We start from the raw sequence: 20,814 nt of genomic DNA on the forward strand, positions 1-20,814 counted from the left end.
TCTATCATCACTTCAATGACATTCTCTTTTATACCTCTTTCTCTTACTGGCTCTAGTCTCATTGCAAATAACCTGTCAGAAAGAGCAGATGAGTTGATGCCTTAGGAATTCTGCACTGACTGTTCCCTCAAGCCAAAATGAGTCTCCCTCTGATATCTATATGATTCATCTCCTTACATTATTCAGATCTTTGCTCAAACATCACCTTCTCAGTGAGGAATACCTTGATACCTTATTCAAAATTGGAATACACCCCAGCATGACCCATTCTTTACTTTGCCATACCTTTTTTTTTTTTCCTCAGGACTCATCACTTTTTCAACATACTATACGATTATCTTGTTTATTGTGTCTATCTTTTACTATCTGAGACCCCTGAGAATCCTGAGGGCATGTATCTTTTCTGTTTTGTTTACTGGTGCAAGAACTTTTTACTGCCCAGTCCCAGAACTAGTTTTAGAGTATTGAAAGAATTGAGCAAACAGGTAATGGGAGCAGGCACATGCAGACTGAGTGGAAATTAAAGGAAGGAAGAGAAATACATGAGAAGACAATGGGGAATATGGGTAAACATGTCAATTTTTTCTACTGGGAGCAAGGCACAGAGGCAGGGATGTAAACAAAGGAGGCATCCAAATTTTCACCATTTCCAAAAGGCTAAAAGAAATTACATGTTTAACTGTGATATGGTATTAAAGACTGGCTAAATTATGAATATCCTTTTCTTTTTATTTTGTTCACGGCTTCTATTATTTCAAAGGTACACTGGTTATTTCCTGGGTATCAGAGGTAGTTATTGTCACTTATACAAGTCTGATTAATAAAGGGAAATATAATTGATAAATACAGTTTGCTTTGTAAGCAAAACATTCAGAGAATAGGGTACATGTGAGGAAAAGGGGTTCTTGAGAGGTTAAAGGGTTTGTCAGTCACTGATGTATAACAAATTCCATGGGAGAAAATAGTGAATTATAAGCATACTGCAATAAGATAAGAATTAACCTTACTGGCTTATCTATCAAATATACAATTGCAGTAGGAGTCTATTTTTATGGCCACTTCTGGTCTAGACTTCACAAAAGAGTTACAAAGGAAAGATACTCTACCAAGATGTCAAAACCCACATATTTTTCATTGCTGAAAGATATTTCCAAGACTGTCAAAATCACAAAATTAACAAGGATTCTGTAATTACTTCATTTACATCTATATTTCTAAAAAGAAAAAGATATATCAGGTCATTTAAGCTATGGATGTGCTTTAATGTACTGCTTTTCAAAATAATAGTCCACCGCCTCTATCTATTATAGGAGTCATAAAAAATCTTTTATGAAAAATTCTCTTAGACTAAAAATGATCTACATGTAAATATATGGAAATGATTTCTTAAAACAGGAATAAAAGGTGTATTTGAAAAATCTCTGCTTTGGAAGAATAAATGATGTTTACATAATCATTCTATTTGCTTATTTTTATTTACATGCATGTTTTATTAGCTATTTACAGGTGATTCACACAAAATACAAATTAAAAGTTGTTGAATATTTTACATTAGTTCAAATACCTGTTAATTTTCTATTAAACTGTATACTTTATTTAATCCTAATGGTGACTAATTTGCAGTTGTCATTACTATACACATAAACTGTGCAAATCAAGATATATAGAAGCCAAATATTAATACAAAAATGTAATCACTAACTTCTTGGACAACATGTTATATAATAATTAGGATGTTAATTGGAATTGGCATTATAAAACTGAAACTCATGGAGGAAGAAATATATGATTTCATAAATCACAGGGAATTTTTTTATTTTAATGAACCAAATATTAGAATTATAGAAAATTATGGAACTTGAAAACTTTTATTGGAATTTTGTGCTATTTAATTTGTTATAGTGGAAAATAGTTAAAAATCACTGTTTTCTTTTCAGTAATATTTATCACTGTGTTCTATATAAAGCAGCCCTTAAACTTCAAATGTCTACTTTTAGGGTATGTCTCTTCAACTTCTGATTCCTTCCAATTGCAGAGCCATTGACATTCTAGGCCCTGTCAATCTGTACCACCTGATGTATTCTAGCCAGGCCTTCAGATATGATGCCCACTGAGCAAAGGAAAACTGATTCACCTTTTACTAGAATAATATTTCTGTTGTCACTGTCTATTACTTAGGCAATTGGTCACCCTATCCTCCCTGCTTACGTTGCATTCTTTAAGGCATATGTCACTTTACATAGAACATTCCATTCCTGGCAGCTAAGGTCAATCTACAAACATCCAAGTAGAAAATTAATGCAAATTACCAAAAAAAAAAAAAAAAACTGAACAAGCAGCAGAGATTGAGAAACCTGTAAATGTTAGGGATTAATTGTTTCTTGAACAGGGCATAGGCTGGTACCTTCTTCTTATCTGTCCTTCAACAAACAAGATCAGCATTTTGTGAGAGTCAAACTGATTTTTAGAATTAACCATCCCATTATATACAAAGTCTAATTCTATGATGGGCCAAATAGAGATTTCCATGTTACTTCTACTGCTATTTAGAAAATAATACTCTGTTATCTATATAACATGAGTTCTTAGCACAGATAACATAAATGATTTTTTAACGTGGGTTTATTCTAGTCTCTTAAATATGTTAGACTAATTTCAAGCTGAATTAAATTATAGAAGATTAATCTTGAAGCTCCAGATCTTGGAATATCTGTTTTCATTAATCCCCCCATCTGATTTATGTATACCACTGCTAGCACACACCAAGTATCTGATGCCCCCTTTACAAAAAGGATGTGTTGGGGGGGAGGGAAGCATAGATTATAAAGTCAGAGGAATTCCTTCAAGAGCTCTAAACCCATTTGAACACTACAGAATTCCAGAGACAGAAAAAAACTAATGGAAAAATCTTCATGAGCCAAAGAGTTGAGTCAATGAAAGTTCTGCAGAGGAAATCCTAATCTATCTACTAGATAAACTTATGCAAGGATATTGAGTGACTGATAAGCACAAGTTGGTCATGCATTAATAGGGGATCACCTTACAAAAGAAAATAAAAGGTATCCCTTACAGGGTAGAGCTGGCAAGGCCAAAGAGAAAATTATATTTAGAGAAAAGCATGTTTTTGTTTGTTTGTTTTTAGGTGAATGTTAACCTTTAACATTATTTTTTGAAATTTATCCTAAACTTTCATATGTGTTCATTTTTATGTTCTATAATCTTGCCCAGAGTCCTCAGCAATTGCACCAATTGACACCCCCCTCCCCCAATCTGGAGCTGCCCCACAAGTGTAATTCTGGTTCTCTGAGAAACTAGACTGCCTCAGAGCTGTCCATGGTGCTGCATTAGACCAGGCCTTTAGTCTGCAGAATTCTTGTTTCTTAAAAATTCTCTAGGCCCTGGCTTACAATCCTGTTTGCTGTATGGTTAGCCTGTGAACCCTTCTATGAGTCTTATAAATGATAATTTAACATAATCTATAATCTCAGCCCTGCCTATTTCCTCGCCTGTTATGATGGCTCTCTATAATTCCCTGGGCAATATCACCATATATTCTGATTTAGTGGATCTTGGTGGGGTCTGGGCATCTTTATAATAATAAATATCTCCATAGTATTCTGATGAGGGACTAAAGTTTGGCTGAGACTCTAGTCTTCCCAAGGTTACCCACCTCAATCCCCAGCCAACTTGGCCCCCGTGTTTCCAAAAGAGCAAAGATTTTGATTTCACCATGCTGTTTGATTAGACCTCACGTATGTCATTTGGAATCACTCTACCAAACTTCATTTATGACACTGCTCCAGCTTACAATTTCTTTCTATTTTTCCCTTTTCAAAACATATATATCCTACTCCAAACCTCTTTGGCACCATCTTCGGACTCATACAGACCTTGATTCAAATTAAAGTATTGAAACAACTCACTTGACTATATAACCATCCAACTCTTTGTTTATTCACCTGTAAAATGGAAATAATAACATCTACAAATTTTCAGATTTCTTGTGAAGGTAACATGAGATAACATTTCTTTTTTTTTTTTTTTTTTTTTTTTTTTTTTTGAGACAGAGTCTCGCTTTCTTGCCTAGGCTAGAGTGAGTGCCGTGGCGTCAGCCTAGCTCACAGCAACCTCAAACTCCTGGGCTCAAGCAATCCTCCTGCCTCAGCCTCCCGAGTAGCTGGGACTACAGGCACGAGCCACCATGCCCGGCTGATTTTTTTTTTTTATATTATATATATTAGTTGGCCAATTAATTTATTTCTATTTTTTTATGGTAGAGACGGGGTCTCGCTCAGGCTGGTTTTGAACTCCTGACCTTGAGCAATCCGCCCGCCTCAGCCTCCCAGAGTGCTAGGATTACAGGCGTGAGCCACCGCGCCCGGCATGAGATAACATTTCTAAGTCACCTAGCATAGTATCTGATACAAAGTGGGCCTACTGCAAGTGGGTTCTGTTCCTCCTCATCCTCTAAATATCTTTTAAATCTCTGCATCATTTATTACTGCATTTCATCAAATGAACTTTTGTTTTATCATTTGCCTCATCAATTAACTTTTAAGATCTTAGACTAATAACAAATAGCCATTGCATACTGAATGTGTAGTGGGTGGGTGCCAAGATCTGGGCAGAACACTTTACATATCTTGGCCAAGAGGACTAAGCTATTGAATGGCAAAGTTGGAATTTTATATCTCAAGCCCCAGGTTCTAACCACTATTACACACTAAGATCAATTACCATTCTGTTTTCCCCTTGTTTTGCCTAAGCCAAATATCTGGCATATGGATTGATTTGCTATCAGAGTATTTTTCACTGTAAGTGAGTAGCTGCATTGTCTATATCCTACTTCGCTGAATAAACATCATTAACAGTCCATTCAAAAAAAGACAGCCAATTGCTCTATCACTTAATCAATGACTAAATTAGGACAATAAAAGGAATTTTTTTGGAAACCAAATGAGCTAACACGGCTCCTAGATTGTTATACCTGCTCTCCTCAGATTGTATGTGCTGGAAAAATCTGAAACTATCATTCATTCTCATACTTTCCACATTTTCCACAAGAGAAAAATAATTATCAAAGGCAGATGTCCCCTTTTCAGGCAATGGTTGAGCTGGATATAGAAGACTCACATCCTATTTACTAACCTAGGCTGCCCTTACTATTCTCACCATATTGAAATCATCATAATAAAACAAATGCCCCCCCCCATAAGAAGACACCATAAATAATCCCATCTCAGTCAACATATTTTTTTTTCATTTTTTTTTTTTACAATCCCTGCCCCCCCTCAGTCAACATATTTATAGAATCAAGAAGAGTTAGATGTTCTCACATTCATCAACTGCAATTCATCAGGATTATCTTAGTTAGGGAGGGAAACTCAATATTCCAACACTGAAAGATATCATCAGTGAATTTTAATAACTCAAAACATACTTGCTATATAAAACAGGAATGTCCTTTGACACATTCGTGGTTACCTTATAAAAATCATCATTTAAGTTATTTTGTGGTGATGCAACAGTCCTATATCTTGATAGTGGTAGAGATTATATGAATCTATACATGTGATTAATGTCATAGAATAATACATAAAGGCTCACAATAAAACAGTACATGTAAAAACTAGCAAAATCTAAGTAAGGTCTGCAGTCTACTTGATTGTATTGTACCAATGCCAATTTATTTGGTTTGATAATATACTGTATTTATCTAATATGCTATCACTAGAGAAAGTTGGGTGATGTAGATACAAGAAATCTGTATACTTTTTTTGCAACTCCTTGTGAGTCTATGAATATTTCACAATAAAAAATCTTAAAACATTTTAAAACCCTGTAGAAATTTGGCCTACCTTTTAAGAAACAGTGACGGAAAAATAAAGAAAGAGGAAAAAAAATGAAAGCATCTAGCTAATTCCTAGTAGGAAATTCCCCTTTCTTTTACATGAGAAACAGAAAATGTAAGTTGCTATATTAGCAAGTTTCTAGAAGTCTATTTTCTTTACAAGGCTTAAGAAGGTGTGAATGAATTTTCTCTGTGTACGTGAATAATAGACTATAATTACTTATTCCACCTTTGTTTTTGTCATCTGTTTACACACAAGTTCTATAAACCTGTCAATATTTAGTCACTAATCTTAAGTTTCTACTAAACTTGAAATAGATTTAAAGATGCAAGATATTGTAAAATAATACGGTGCCATGGTACATATCCAGAAAACTGTGTCTCCTCTCAAAATGGAACTGAGTTGTTCCTAAGATATTTAACTAAAGTGATTAAATGGGCTGAATTATAACACATTGATTTTTAAATGGTCTAGCCACATTTGCATTGTTAATTTCTCACAAGATTACAACATTGGAATAAATCCCTGACAAAATATTTTTAAAAGCAGCATATGAAAATCATCAACACTTGGATAAAATTTAAATTTCAACAGTAAAATCATCTTAGAAAATTCAGTTATCTAAATGCATTAAGCAACTACTTTTTAAAAGGTTATATTAATATAATTTCTATTATCAAAGTGTATTAGACAAATGCTTTTCATAATTATATTGATTATTGAAAGAAAAATGGAAATTAGGTAAATTACCACGAAATGTTGCTCATACAAAGCAGCTATAACCTGCAGCTGCAGACCAATTGGGTTTACATTCTTCACAAGTTTATAGTTGAAAAGCTTAGAGATATTCCTCTGCATGGAATATAGGAGTTCTGGTGACTTCATTGTTAAGTCTATCACTGTCTATGTAACATGTAATATTTTTAAATGAATAAAAATAGTTAATTCTCCTCTTCTGAATGGCCTCAGTGTGCTCCCTTTACTCAATGGCAATTAGTATGCACACACTTAAACTGCAATTGTTATTTTCCTTTGCTCTTTATGCCTCCTAAAACATTTTATTCCTATTTTTAAAACTATTTGTTAAATGGTATTTATGAGGAAAAAAATATCTAGGATTTAATATAGGAAAGAGCCAAATACACACACACATACACACACACATAAACACACACACACATAAGATCTTGTATAGGTTCTCTAATGATTAATAGATACTCATGTAGAAAGCATTAATTTTAATTAAAAAATTAATACACTGGCTGATTCACAAGAAATGATGGGCCTTGTGGTCTCTTGTGAAAATGACAGGATGATAACAATGCAAGAAAGAAAGAGATAAAAGACACAGTGAATGTGGGTCAGACTTCCTTAATTCACGCATTATTTTCACAAATAACTATTGAGGGCTCACAATATTTCTTGAGCTGTTACACACACAGGATATGCTGTAGTAAAAATTGACAAGGTAACTTCCTTCATGGTGCTTACAGCATAATTGGAGATTTAGACATAAACAAAGCAGAAAATAAGTGTAATGTAGAAGAGAAAGAAGGAGCTTAAGCTATAGAATAATTTTAGAGGATAGTGCAAGTAAAATAGGCAGCCTGAGACCATGTGGCCAGGTCTGTCCTTGGAGAAGATCACCTACTCAAAGCCCTGAGGTTATATAGAAGGAAAACAATTGCAGAGGAGAATGTCTGCTCCAGAGAGACCCTCTGCAAACTGTATTAAATCTTCCTACGTCAAGAAGGATTTGCTGACTCTCTTTTTGTTTGAATATTCTCAGAAGATTGCAAGGAAATAGTCCATCCTCTCTCATCCACCTTCACTGCCCTTCCATCTTCTAACTGAGGAAAAGAGGTTTTGATAAAAGGCTTTAAAATTTGCTTCTATTACTTGAACTTGCTGAGTTCCCTCGGGGATTTTATCTATACTATCCAATTCACAAAAAAAGTTGGGAAGATTAAACAAAATAATGGTTATGAATATGCACTGAATAGTGTTCTTTCTTCATTAATGCAAGGCATTATAGTTAAAATAAAATCTGATTCATTCCTGATGATATGGAATCATCCCTATCCTTCTTTGCAAAAAGGAAGTGAAATAGCTATATGGTCTTTGAACTTAGACAGATATGGGTCTGAATTTCAGATATCTCACTTCTTGCTGTGTGACCTTGGAAAAATTACTTAATTTATGAACTCCATCATATTTATATATATATATATATATATATAATCTGTGAATCATTTTTGGTTTAATACAGTGCATATTAATCTCCTAGCAAAGTACATGGCATGAAGAATAGTTATCATCATCACTATCATCACCATTTAAGAACCTATTGTTCACAGGATCTAGTATATTACTGAGTCTTTGCTCAGCATTCAAGCCTGATATTTTATCTGACATTTCCCAAATCACCCTTCACTCCACATGATTTCCTCCTCATTGTTTTCCAGGTAGAGTACCCTCCATCCTACCTCTGAATTTGTACAAACTGTTTGGAATACCTTTTCTATTTTCTGTTCACTAGACTTTGACAACTTTTGTAAGTCTACCAGACCATGAAATCAAGGGTTGTGTTCATTTCTTATTCATTTTTTGTTGTATGATCAGCACCTAACACAAAGTCCTGTATTATTGGAAAAGCTCAATATCAATTTATTGAATATGATTAAATGCCACAGCTAAAGTTTCCCCTCCCCACATTAATATTTTCCTGTGTAAAATAAACTGTATAATTATATACCTTCACAGAAATTTATTACCCTAAATGTTCATAAGAATATTTTATTTAACTAGTCATTTTGAAAAATCTACAGATAACACTGTAACATACTTCTCTAGTGCAGCTCATTCTCATAGAGCAAGCAGTGTTGAACAAGAGGCTAAGCTCACTTATTAGCCAGGCAATTGATTCCACACATTAAACCCATGCAATTCAAATAATGATAACTAATGTTATATGTTGTAGGCTGCTAGGGTTTCTTACCATATTTAAAAGTACAAATAAATCCTTATATATTCACTGTCTACTATTAATAGGTACTAAAGAGGATCATTCAAAAAATGGTCATTAATGTATATGTAACTCAATCCCTGTATTGTCAAAGTGATTATAAGGCCCAGGGAAATATCTTTAGTGCTGGGTACCTAATAAACTCTTAAGACTTGCCTATCTCCCACAAACTGTAGGCAAATAATTCTTTTAATCTACTTTTATTCTTTATTAAGACACAGCATTTGAGGCCACAATGTTCTCTGGAAATCCAGAAATTCCTAAGGCAAAATCTAGGTGACACAATTATAGAAGATGCTACAACTGATTTCCCTCAAGCACAGTTCTGTTGCCATAGAATCATCTCAAATTTGCCAACTTTAAAGCTGAATTCTTCTCCATTCCACTCATATAGATTCTCACTTGGGTTTTAATAGAAAAAATAAATTATTAGAGTATGGGCTAATTCTCTCTGAATGCTTTAATAAAAATGGTATAGATCCCCCATTACTTTTACTATTAAAATAGTATCAAAAGCAAAGGCAAACCAAACCTTAGCATGTTTATTATAGAGAGGCTGTTATAGAGACATTCTCAAAGTAACATTTCTGGTAAAATAATTTAAAATTCGATTTAAATAAAAGTTGCTTCTAATTTGTTTATATTACTAGCATGTACAATATATACAGATGATACTTGAAAGTCAGCATTCATCCTATTATTATTTCATATTATGAGAAACTTACAGGCAAAACCAAAAGAGTTCACTCACAAGGATCTTCAGTAAAATCAAAACTGGAAACAGAATAATAAATAAAATTGTCATGGCTAAAAGTCATATTTAGTTTTTATTATGTTAAATTATATGTTCGATTAGCCAAGGATATGCTATCATTTCAAAAATAAAATCTACATTTTAAAATCTATCTTCTTTTAAAATTATATAATCATAAATGAAAACCAAATAAATCCCTCTCTGTCTGAAACAACATGATGGAGACATAAATGTGACAAAGGTTTATAACTGGATATAAATTAAGACTCATGCCACATGTGTGTAAGTTATTTAAAAATAGGCTGCTGTTAGGATTTTGCTGGTAGTAGACTTGTTACTGTGAAAAACACAATTTTCATAATTTGCAAGACATCATAGATAAGGCACATGCACACAAAAATATTGTGAGTAGTGGTAATATATTTAGTCATTGAGGCTTTCACTGTAATATGCCTGGGTGTGCCTCCAACTGGTGCTAAATTTAGTGCATTTGAAGTCTCTTGGAAAAAAAACAGTCCCAAAGAGTTGGAAAGGGAAGGTGTTTTAAGTTTAACGCAGCATGCTCCTTGCAGCTGAGAATGGCTCTGAAAGAGTTTCCTGCTCTGATGCACTGTGAGAGAACTATGTTAAAACATGTTGGCATTAGTAGAAAGAATAAGTTCACCTCAAACATTATATTTTCTTGATTTCCAAAACAACAGTGATTTCCTGTAAGTTAAAAACACAAAGAGAAAAATATAGCCATTTCTCATTACTTAATTATCTCTTTGTGAATGTGCATTTACATTTTAGATAATATATAGATTACGTTCTAATTATAATGCCTCAAATGTATTCAAACACGTTTATAGGAAGAAGCCACCATATTACAGCCTCTTGAAAATCATAAATTTAAATGCTCTAATGGTATGATTATAATTTAATATGAGCATCATAAGCAGTATTTCCTTTTTTATTTTACTAATTGCTATAAATTTTTATTTTACTAATTGATGTATTTTATAATCACACTTATTAGTATAGTTATAAAATAAATATATCAGAGTATTTATTAACAATACTACACTTATTTTTTATTGGAAACAATATTAAATTTAACCTGCAAAATGGAAAAAATAAAAATATTAACCTTATAGATTCTGTTAAGATTCAAGTGAAATAATATACATGAAATTGCTTTGTAAGTTTTAAAAGGCTGCCATCTTACTATATTATACTGTATACTTGTATTGTTTAGGAAATTCCTTCCACATGTGCATAAACCTGGGTTTGTTGCTTTTTTATTCTCCTTGTAGATTTTTGTTATCAGAAAATTAACGTAAAATATTTTTCAGTCCTATAACTCATAAAATATATTAGTGTTGTTAAAATCTATAAGCAGATGGATTGATAGAAAGACAGAATAGATGGATAGTGAGAGAGAATGGGAGAGTGAAAGAAAGAAAGGAAAATGAAAAGGAAAAGGGATAGGAGAGAGGGAGGGAAGCAGGGAGAGAGAGAGAGAGAGGTAACTGGATGGATGGATCGAAGGATGGACAGATAGATAGATAGCTAGATGGATGGATATGAATAGATAATATATTATCTTTGGCACATTATTTAACTTCCCTTGCTTCAGTTTTATCATATATAAAACAGGATACTAATAGTTTCCACATTGTGGGATTGCTGTGAACATTAAATTAGTTAAGCCTGGAATATAGTAAGAATTCAGTAAGTGTTAATTATTTTTCACTGCAGGTGTTATGTGGCTCTTTAACAATCTGTTAGATATTTCTATGCAGTTTTTTAAAAATCATAAATTATATATAGCTCAATAATTAGAGTTACCATTTATTGAACACCCTCTATTTATCTAGTATAGATGTTTTACATACTATAAAACATATAATCATGAAAATAATCCTTTAATGCCTTTATTGCTAGCCCCATTTTACAGATGAGAATACCAAAACTTAAAGAAGTTCCCATGGTCTTAGAGCTGGTAATTTGCAAAGGCAAGAATAAAACCAGAACTAATGACAGCACAGGGTCTATTCTAGCTCCAATACATATTTGCATAACTTCTGTTGGCTTCATCATAGTGGTACCTAAACCTCATAGGGTTGTTGTGAAGATTAAATGAGACAATACGTGAAAGTGATGAGCAGAGTGCCTGGCACAATATAACTCAATATAAAGTAGCTGCCATCATTGTTAGTAGTATTGCTACTAGCATTATTATTATCATCATCATGATTATCATCCTCATCTATCTAGCTCTATAGCACATGGTCTTTCCATTCCATTATATTATCAGAACTGGACACACACATCTAGCTTATTTTTATGTAGGAGAACTGATACAGTAAACTTAGCAAATTGGAGGTAGACTGACAGTGAAGGTTGGTAGATCAAGTGTGTGATGATTACCTTCTTTTGCTCACTATGTGCAACTTATGTTTCCTCCGTGTAACACAGTTCATTAAACTCATGTTATGTGGATTATAAAAGTTAAGATATGCTATTTTCAAAAAATAATATTTTATACTGATAAAGTGTTTAGAGTTTAAAAATAATAATTTGATTTTTCCATAAATTCTAAGATGTAAGTCAAGAATAGTTGCCCTTATTTCTGAGCTTTTTACTATGTAAATTTGTAGTCATATACAAAAGTAGACAGCATGGTATAATAAATTTTCATATACCCACCACCCAGCTCCAGTAATTATCAACTCATGGGCCAATGTTGTGTCATCTATATTCCACCAAGCTCTACCCACCCCCACACTTAGCTTGGTATTATTTTATGCCAGATCCTAAGTAATACTTCTTTTGATGTTTGGAATACCAGGTTAATGATTTATCTCAGGCAACACAGCTAATAAAAACAAAATGGTTGCTTGAAAATACATCACTCAATATTGCTGTATTTCATTCTCATTCTATTATAGACCTCACCTTTATTATATATAAATATGCAGCAAACAATTATACACTTTACTGATCCACATATCACTTTGGGTAAACACTTAAAATATTTGATTTTTTAGTCATATATTTATATAAACAAGCATCATCTCATATTCTTATTTAAATGGATATTTAAAAAGTTGATATTTGACAAACACATGGATTTTACAAAAAATATAAAATGAAATATAAAATAATACAGCTGTAAAAGGTACATTGTAAAGTTAACAAGAAAAGTAGTGAATAGGATTTTTTGAGAGTGTGTATATGTGTATGTGGCATATATGTATGTCAGCATAGCAAAAAGGCCAAAAACTTATTAATATACACAAAAATTATGGTTTCAAACTAGCACTTAGATTTTCTAGTATGCTTAGATTTTTACATTAGCATACTGATAAGAAAGGTCGTCCTATAGTCTTACTGTCTGGGTTTGCATTCCCATTTTACCATTTTCTAACTGTATAAACTCAAAAAGGTTACTTAATGTATTTGTACCTCTACTTCTTCATTTTTGATATGGAAGTAATTGTGGTATCTACCTCCCTATTTATAAGGCTAAGAATATCAATTTATGTTAGATATTACTGTCCTATCAGATAATATTACTTTATTAATAATAAAAAAACATTTTTGAATGAATTTGAAACTTAGGACAAGACTTGTTAAGATATTTTGAAAGTTAATTTTAAATTAGTTATTTTATTAGTTGGTAATGTCTTAAAATTGTTCATATCACCTTCAATAAACTTGTGAGAAATAAAGAAATGTAAGATTTTACTTATCCCAGTTCAGAGCTGACTTGGGAAGTAATGTACAAAAAAAACAGAATGAGGTGCTATGTTCTATTTTGTTTGTCCAAGAATATATCCCCTTTGATTAAAATAAAGATTATTGTAAAAGATAATGTGATAATTCTCCTTTATACTGGCAGGCCATAGACATTCATAAATAAATTCTAACAAAATTAAATAGGAATTAATCCTTTTAGAAATACTATAGCTAACTAAGTATAGTTTCTAGCAGTATATTTTTAAATGAACTTCATGTGTACTACTGGTGATAACTTGTACTCATTTGAATGCTTCTGAAACATTCTCTTCAGAAGTTAATAACTTTTCTAAAATAAGTCAAATCATGCAATTTGATGAATACAAATTGCAGCAATTTTACCACTGCTAAAATAGTTTCTGAGCATTACAAGAAGAGGAGCTCACTTGGCTACTGTCTTCACACTAAATACTTTGATGTGGTTACAATAATGAAGTGGCAAATTGATATACATTCTATTTTATACCACTTTTTTTTAAAAAAAAAATATGTGCTTAATTCTTACTAAGAAATACAAAATATGAAATTAGCAAAAGGCAGCTACGGCTGAATATATTTTTCAAAAATGTCATTCATTTTTGTCAAATTGATCTTCTAAGTTAAGCAGAAATGTCTCTATGGTTTTCTCATGAGGAGCCAAGGCTAAAAGGATACACAGAGCTAGCAGTTAGAGGCATCTAGCAGGGAACCAGTTAATTAACATTTTCTCCTATGTTCCAAATTTCAATGCCTATACCAATACCTCTTATTCTTTGCACAGGATATTAGACACCCCAAAATCAATAATAATACAAACAGCTAATATTTAGTGAGCATGAGTAATTGCCAATTGTGATTCTCAGCAGTTTACATGAATCATTTCATTAGTACTGACACTTACTCTATGAGGTAGGTAGCATTAATGTGCCCACTTTACATATGAAGGAACTGTGGCCCAGATAAGTCAATAGAATTTCAGGTGTACAAATATAAAATATTCATTAATTATAATATGCTTATCACATTCTTCATATAATATGCCATAAAGCATGCATGTAATAGGTGTTTGTTGACTAAAGGTTGAATAATGAGTTACAATATTCTCCACCAATAAAAATAAAGTATTTAGACCCAGAAAAACTTGGCTTGGTTTTATATTGGCCATTTACTGAGAGAACTTAGACATTTTTTACCAACAAAGTTTTCCTGTTAGATAATATCTTAGTTTAGGGTCCCTAAAGTGAGATTCTGAGGTGAGACTTCACGCAAAAATGATATAATGAGACACGTTTCCAGGGAATAATAGTAAGGGAGTAGAAAAGTAAGATTGGAAAGGGAAAGTGGCCAAAAATGTGTATAGCATAGAAAGTCCAGGGTGGCAGTGTAGTTCACACATCTGGATTTCTCAATTGGCCTGGGGAGGGAGCTCAAGTATTTGTCTCCACAACCTGCAGTCATTGACAAAGGGCTTCCCACACACAGGGATGTAAATTCCAAGACAGATCCATCTCTCCCTTTGCACAGATCAAGTAGGCTCTGGCAGTCTGAAGGCTACCCTCCACAAAGAGATGCAGGAGCTAGCTGATGGGAGTGAAAGCACATCAGGGAAAATGTTAAATTGCTATGAAGGAATGTGAGTGGATCACCAACAGCATCACCTACAGAGAACTTGCTACTTCATTTGAGAATAAAAATAACACAGAAAGGTGTTGTGAGGATAAAATAGGGTAATGTGTACAAAAACCATTAGCCTGGGTACTGGCACAAAGGTTTATTTTGTTGTTGTTGTTATTAGCTACTATGGTTTTACTAGTCCTTATCTATTTTATTAGGGCCCCATCAAATCTTCATTATCATGAGAACCCCAGTATTCCTAGTCTCCAGCAAGAAAATTTCTTGAGGTTAGAAATTGTGTGTAATTAATTAATTTTCTCTACCATCTTAAAAAGGTGGCTGTTATTTCTGCACTGACACAGTGTCTAATAATTGCTTCTTTATATCCTGGAGGATATGTTTATTTTTCAATATATGCAAACAGATAGATGTTTAAACAGTACTGGCCTGTAAGCATATATGCTCTTATGTATATGGTCATATGTGCACATATACAGCAACACAAAATGGTAATACTATATTAAATTCAAATTGTTAAATTATTTTCACTTATTTCACAGAAGAAAGGAGCATTCCCTCCATATTTTCATCAAAGTTTTATTTTAGGATGCATACCACATATAGGCATATTACAATATTCTTCAAGGTAGCAAATATGGTCAATTTGAAAATAGTTAACTGTTAGAAATTGATGTTTTAAATACAGGGAGATTGTGTAAATTTATTATGTTCATATGTTGCAAAATCTGTAACTAGTCTTTTAAAAACGACATGGCCTTCACTAACAGGCTTTGTCCTTCATGTGAATATAATGATCTTTCCTGGGATCATGGTGCTGGACAGCTCCTACGGTACCTTGAGATAAGAGATGCTCAGGGGATTCACTAGATTTTCATAAAGTAAAAGCCACACCACTAATGTTCCTGGATCCTATATTTGTTTCTTTGCTTATCTTTTAAAATAACATACACACATACACACATTTTTAGACTCAACTTCAAACAGAAGTATGCTCCGCCCTTTCTTTTATTGATAATAAATATATGATTATCATAGTCTCCAGGGAATAAAAGTTGCCCTTGGACATTTGTTTTAAGATCATATTAAACTACTGTAATTTTAAAAGTAGAAAAATCCATAGATTGTCCCATATTTTCTCCTTGATTGTAAGATCAAGGGGAAAAGAATGTATTTTTATGATTATGGTTTTTTTTTATTTCAGCATATTATGGGGGTACAAATTTTAAGGTTGTGTATAATGCCCTTGCCCCACCTCCCCCACAAGTCTGAGCTTCAAGCGTAAAAAAAAAAGAATGTAGTTTTAAATATTCTGGATGAAATCTTAAATAAATGTCTTAAGAATTTCCAATGACTCTGGCACATTCAAACCTAGGAAAGAATTAGAATACAATTTTAATTAAATTTTTGGACCCTTTAAAGTTTAAGTAAAACATTAAAATATAAATATACTTTGTACACTCACTTTGAATATGTGCTAGCTCTCCTTTACTCCAGAGAATATAAAGAAAACAATATCACAAGTTTTAAAATGTGTGTGTGTGTGTGTGTGTGTGTGTGTGTCCATCTTTCTAATGAAGAAAGTTACATTCACTCTCAGGTTCTTATCAGATGAGTTCCTTAGATGTAATTGAAGAAACAACAGATTCCTTGCCGATGTCTCCATTAGTTTTAGTTATTTCAGTTGAGAGCAAGGGATTTATAAAAAGAAAGTTATTATTGAAGTGTATTGCTATACTTTTTATTTATATCTCAATATTTGTTTATATTTCTATTTTTCAAGTTTGTACATAGAAAATAACTCTTTAGAATTATTTGAATTAAGGAATATTTGATTATTATAAAAGCACTCTTAAGGAACACTTTTAAATACTGTTTTTGACCAAATCTTATATTCTTTCCACATGCAATGCAAACATTCCACTACTGCAGATAATATACAGGGGTACACACGTTTGAAGTAGCGCAAAGATTGATGGACCATAAGCCGTAAATATTTTTAAAAGTCACCAAAATCTTATCTACAATCTTGATCATACAAAATAAAAAGAAGAGTTCTAAAGAAAGGGAGCTAAAATATTTTATGATCCACATCACTGCAATCCTCTAGTTTGTGAAAGAAGACCGTGCATTTTAAATTACATCCTTAATGATTTGATATTTTGTTTTCAGAACTTTATAAGCAAGACTATCCTAAGGAATTCGGAGCTTTCCTCACAAGACCAAAGCAACAGTGCATGAAATTGAACTCAAAAAGTGCCACCATTCTGTGTGACTTCTTGGCTGACACAATTTAGATATTTATAGCTTTACGAATGGGCCACTGGAGAAGAACTTGAAGCTTTCTCTAGCCAGGAAGGATTAATGAACGTGTGCACCTGGTAATTACACCACTCCATCTTCCTGAAAGCCCTCACGCTGCCTCCATGGCAGAAACTATAATGAAAATGCATTGGAAAATATCAATCTGGAATTCCACAATTTAATCTAAATAATAAAACTTGGTATCTTTTCTCTCCACACATTCCAGATGTGATAACAATATTGACAGCATTTAAATTTAAAACATAGAAGCTGAATGTCAACCTATTATTGAGCATGCCTCATTTCCAAAGTAAAGCTCATGAAAGAAAAAAGAGGTTATAAATATAGCAAAAAAATTTACAACATTCAAATGTACAACAAAGAACGCATAACTGTTTCTACTCTATTAAAACACAGCATACATTATAAATAATGTATTTACTTCAAGACAGAGGCCTTTGCAATGATTAAATCACACCCCAAGTGTACAAAGGTAAAATTTACAAGTGTAAAGGTATCTTCTAAGTCCAGTTACTTGATTTGGCTAGCTATCTTTTCTAAACTGTTACTGAAAGTAAAGGCTTACTTAATAACTTTTGCAAATATAAATAAAAGATAAATAATTCTATTTCGTTATCTAACTATATGTTAATTCCAAAATTACATGAAAAAGAGGTATAGTCATAGTATATGTCATAGTATTCAACTCAAATAACTTGTTAAAAAGAAATTTTCATCTTAAAACTTGAACGAATCAAACTTTTGACAATAGTATTTTTTTCCTCAGATAAAACACAACATAGAGGTTCAATCTGGCGTTTCTTAATGTTGGGGCACAAAGAAATTTGATATTCTAAGGAAGGCAGCAATGTACATAAAAATTGAAAAAGCTGCTTTTAAATAAAAAAAACTAGGTGCTCTAAGCAAAGCAGGCTTTTATGATAAAGTTTCATGCTACTCACACTGAATTTTAATGACTGCTTTAGTAAAGCAGAAAGAGAGAAAATTTAATGTAAGCAGTGATACTAAAAGTTAATTGCCGCCTTAACACACAGGCACCAAGATTGCCCTAGCAGGAGTCTCTTAAAAACACCTTTAAACCGCAGAAGAGGGCACAGGCTTTGAGAAAAAACAATTGCCTGTTACTGTTAAACTCTATTGTTCCCCGATGGAGTATAGAAGAAGAAAGAAATGCTCCAGAAGAGGGAAGTGGATATGAATTGCCCCCTCCAGAGGAACCAAACAAATCGGCTGTGAGGAGACTTCAAAAGCCGGATGCCCAGAAAGACTCAAAGACCTCACAGATTTGGGCTACTTGCCCTTACTGCTTTTTTTTTTTTTTTAATTTCCCCTAGAGTGATATGGTTTAACTTGAGAGAAACAATGGAAGGATGCATTTTTTGACTGCTTTGATCCCCAGCCCTTTATTCTGCCTCTAACTAGCTATTGCAATATCACTTAATCCGGACCTCAGCATTCCAAGTACCAAAGCATCTCCTCCCACCCACCGCTCACACGCTCCTGCATCAGAATAGAAGACTTACATAGAGGCTGCCAGACCCACGAAAGAGCACTTTCCTCTCAACAGATGTCTTCCGGCTTTTAGGCACACACACGCTCAGATACACTTGCCTACCTTAATAAGGTGTGCAAAAAACCTCTTACGGTCCCCACGGATGGTTTTAGTTGAAAGCAGCCAGCAATGCCTCCGCACAAAGCTTTGCCATTGCTAGTGTGAAGAGAAAGAGCTGCTGGGATGCTGAATGGCACATCAGCCAACTTTGTGTGTAGCAAAGGCTCTAAAGAAATCCTGGGCTGAAGCTCTGCTGGATCATGGATTGGACTCAATTTCACTCCACGCACAGCTTGCATTACCCAATGGAGGTTGTTTCTGGAAGCACTTAAGAGCATATTTGTCTATACGATGACAGGCCCCTTTCCTTCCCTTAACAGTTTTTAAAACACTGTGGCAAACTAGAGACCTGATACTTTAAGGAAGATCATTCATCGTGAGCTCTATGAGAGACCTTAATGGTATCTTTTGAAATCGCAGCCCCAGCATCTAGAACACAGTTAGCACTTGATAAATATTTGGCTGAATTTTGAAAGTCGAATTCATATCAGGTTCAAATTATAGTTTGCTAAATTATTTACCTACTATAATAAAAGTAAAAATAATGTAAGTAAACTCATTGATACAACATTTAGAGAGTTCGTTGAAAACAATATGCATTTTTTATTGTGCCAACAATTCCTAATATAATAACAGTTCATTATAATGGTCCATTCCTCAGTGAATGAATAGCGGACTTTATTTTAACTCATTGATATTGAATGAATAGCAGACTTTATATTAACTCATTGATATGTATTTATAATCAGCTATACATAGCATATATATACTTATTAACCATTAACCTTCTGGAGCTTTCATCAAAACCTTACATTAAACCTGGATTGAATAAAAGACTTCCATTCCTCAAGGAAGTTTTATTTCTTCTATAACAACTTCCCAATAATCCTAAATTCAAAAGCACGATCTTTACCATGTTACTTTTCTAAAACAAAATGCGAGCTGGCAAGGAGCCCGCAGATTAATTCCTGAAACTAGAGGAAAATGTTCCCAAGTGCCCTGCATCACAAGGGCTTCCCACAGACACACACCTGGAAGCAACCTCCAGCAAGCACCTGGCTATAGGCACAGGTGTGTGCACATTGGGACAGCTGAGGGACACATCTAATTTGATAGATGACATCCCTGATGTGGTAGGCTTTATTGTGCTGTTTATGACAATATCTATAGATTACAATACACTTGCTTAATAAACAGAGTGACTAAATGTACCCAAAACCAAACCAGGAAGTTAATAACTAAGTGGTGCTTAAGTATTTATGTACCACAACTGACTAGTGTGTTCTTTACTGCCTATTATTCCACCTCTAAACAGTCTCTCAAGGAAACCTTAGCTTATATACACACATTTCCCAGTTCTGAACACCAACTTTATTCATATCCTCAGGAAGACCTACCGACACCTGCAGCCTCACTATATATATATATATATATATATATATATATATATATATATATACACCCTTAAGAGGTGTTCAATAAGTATTTGTCAAATGATGAGAAAACTGATAAATGAAGGAGAAACAAACAAATTTCTATCTTCAAGATTACTATTATGGACATACAATTTTACAGGAGTTGCTACTTGGGTTGTCTATTTTTTCAATCTACTTTTCTTCTCCAAAATATAATTTGAAGTTACCTTATGGATATATTAAATTTGATAGAGCCTGATACTTTAGATACTATTTCAGCACCATCTTTGTAATGCTGAAACTGTAATCATTATCCAGCTTGGCAGATGCAAATGTATGTAGTTTTGAACTTTTTCCTGACTCCCTAACTATAGGATTTTACAATTGAACAAAGAATGGGGGCCTTTTATTTATAAATGATCAAAATAATTTGTAAA

General features: G+C 33.2%; 1 protein-coding gene across 15 annotated transcripts in view; it reads right to left on the bottom strand.

Annotated features, from left to right (window-relative positions):
• DMD (dystrophin) overlaps window positions 1-20,814 on the bottom strand; it is a 2,109,452-nt gene that overhangs the window by 986,878 nt on the left and 1,101,760 nt on the right. For 2 of the 15 annotated variants that reach the window (XM_012756900.3, XM_012756902.3), the window contains exon 1: window positions 18,966-20,370. The exons of 9 other annotated variants lie outside the window; for them this stretch is intronic. The gene's annotated coding sequence lies outside the window, so the exon portion shown is untranslated. 4 more of the 15 variants (XM_012756903.3, XM_012756904.3, XM_012756901.3 and 1 more) reach the window with 4 other exon arrangements.

The sequence above is a fragment of the Microcebus murinus genome, chromosome X (assembly GCF_040939455.1).
Source record: "Microcebus murinus isolate Inina chromosome X, M.murinus_Inina_mat1.0, whole genome shotgun sequence".
NCBI lineage: Eukaryota > Metazoa > Chordata > Mammalia > Primates > Cheirogaleidae > Microcebus > Microcebus murinus.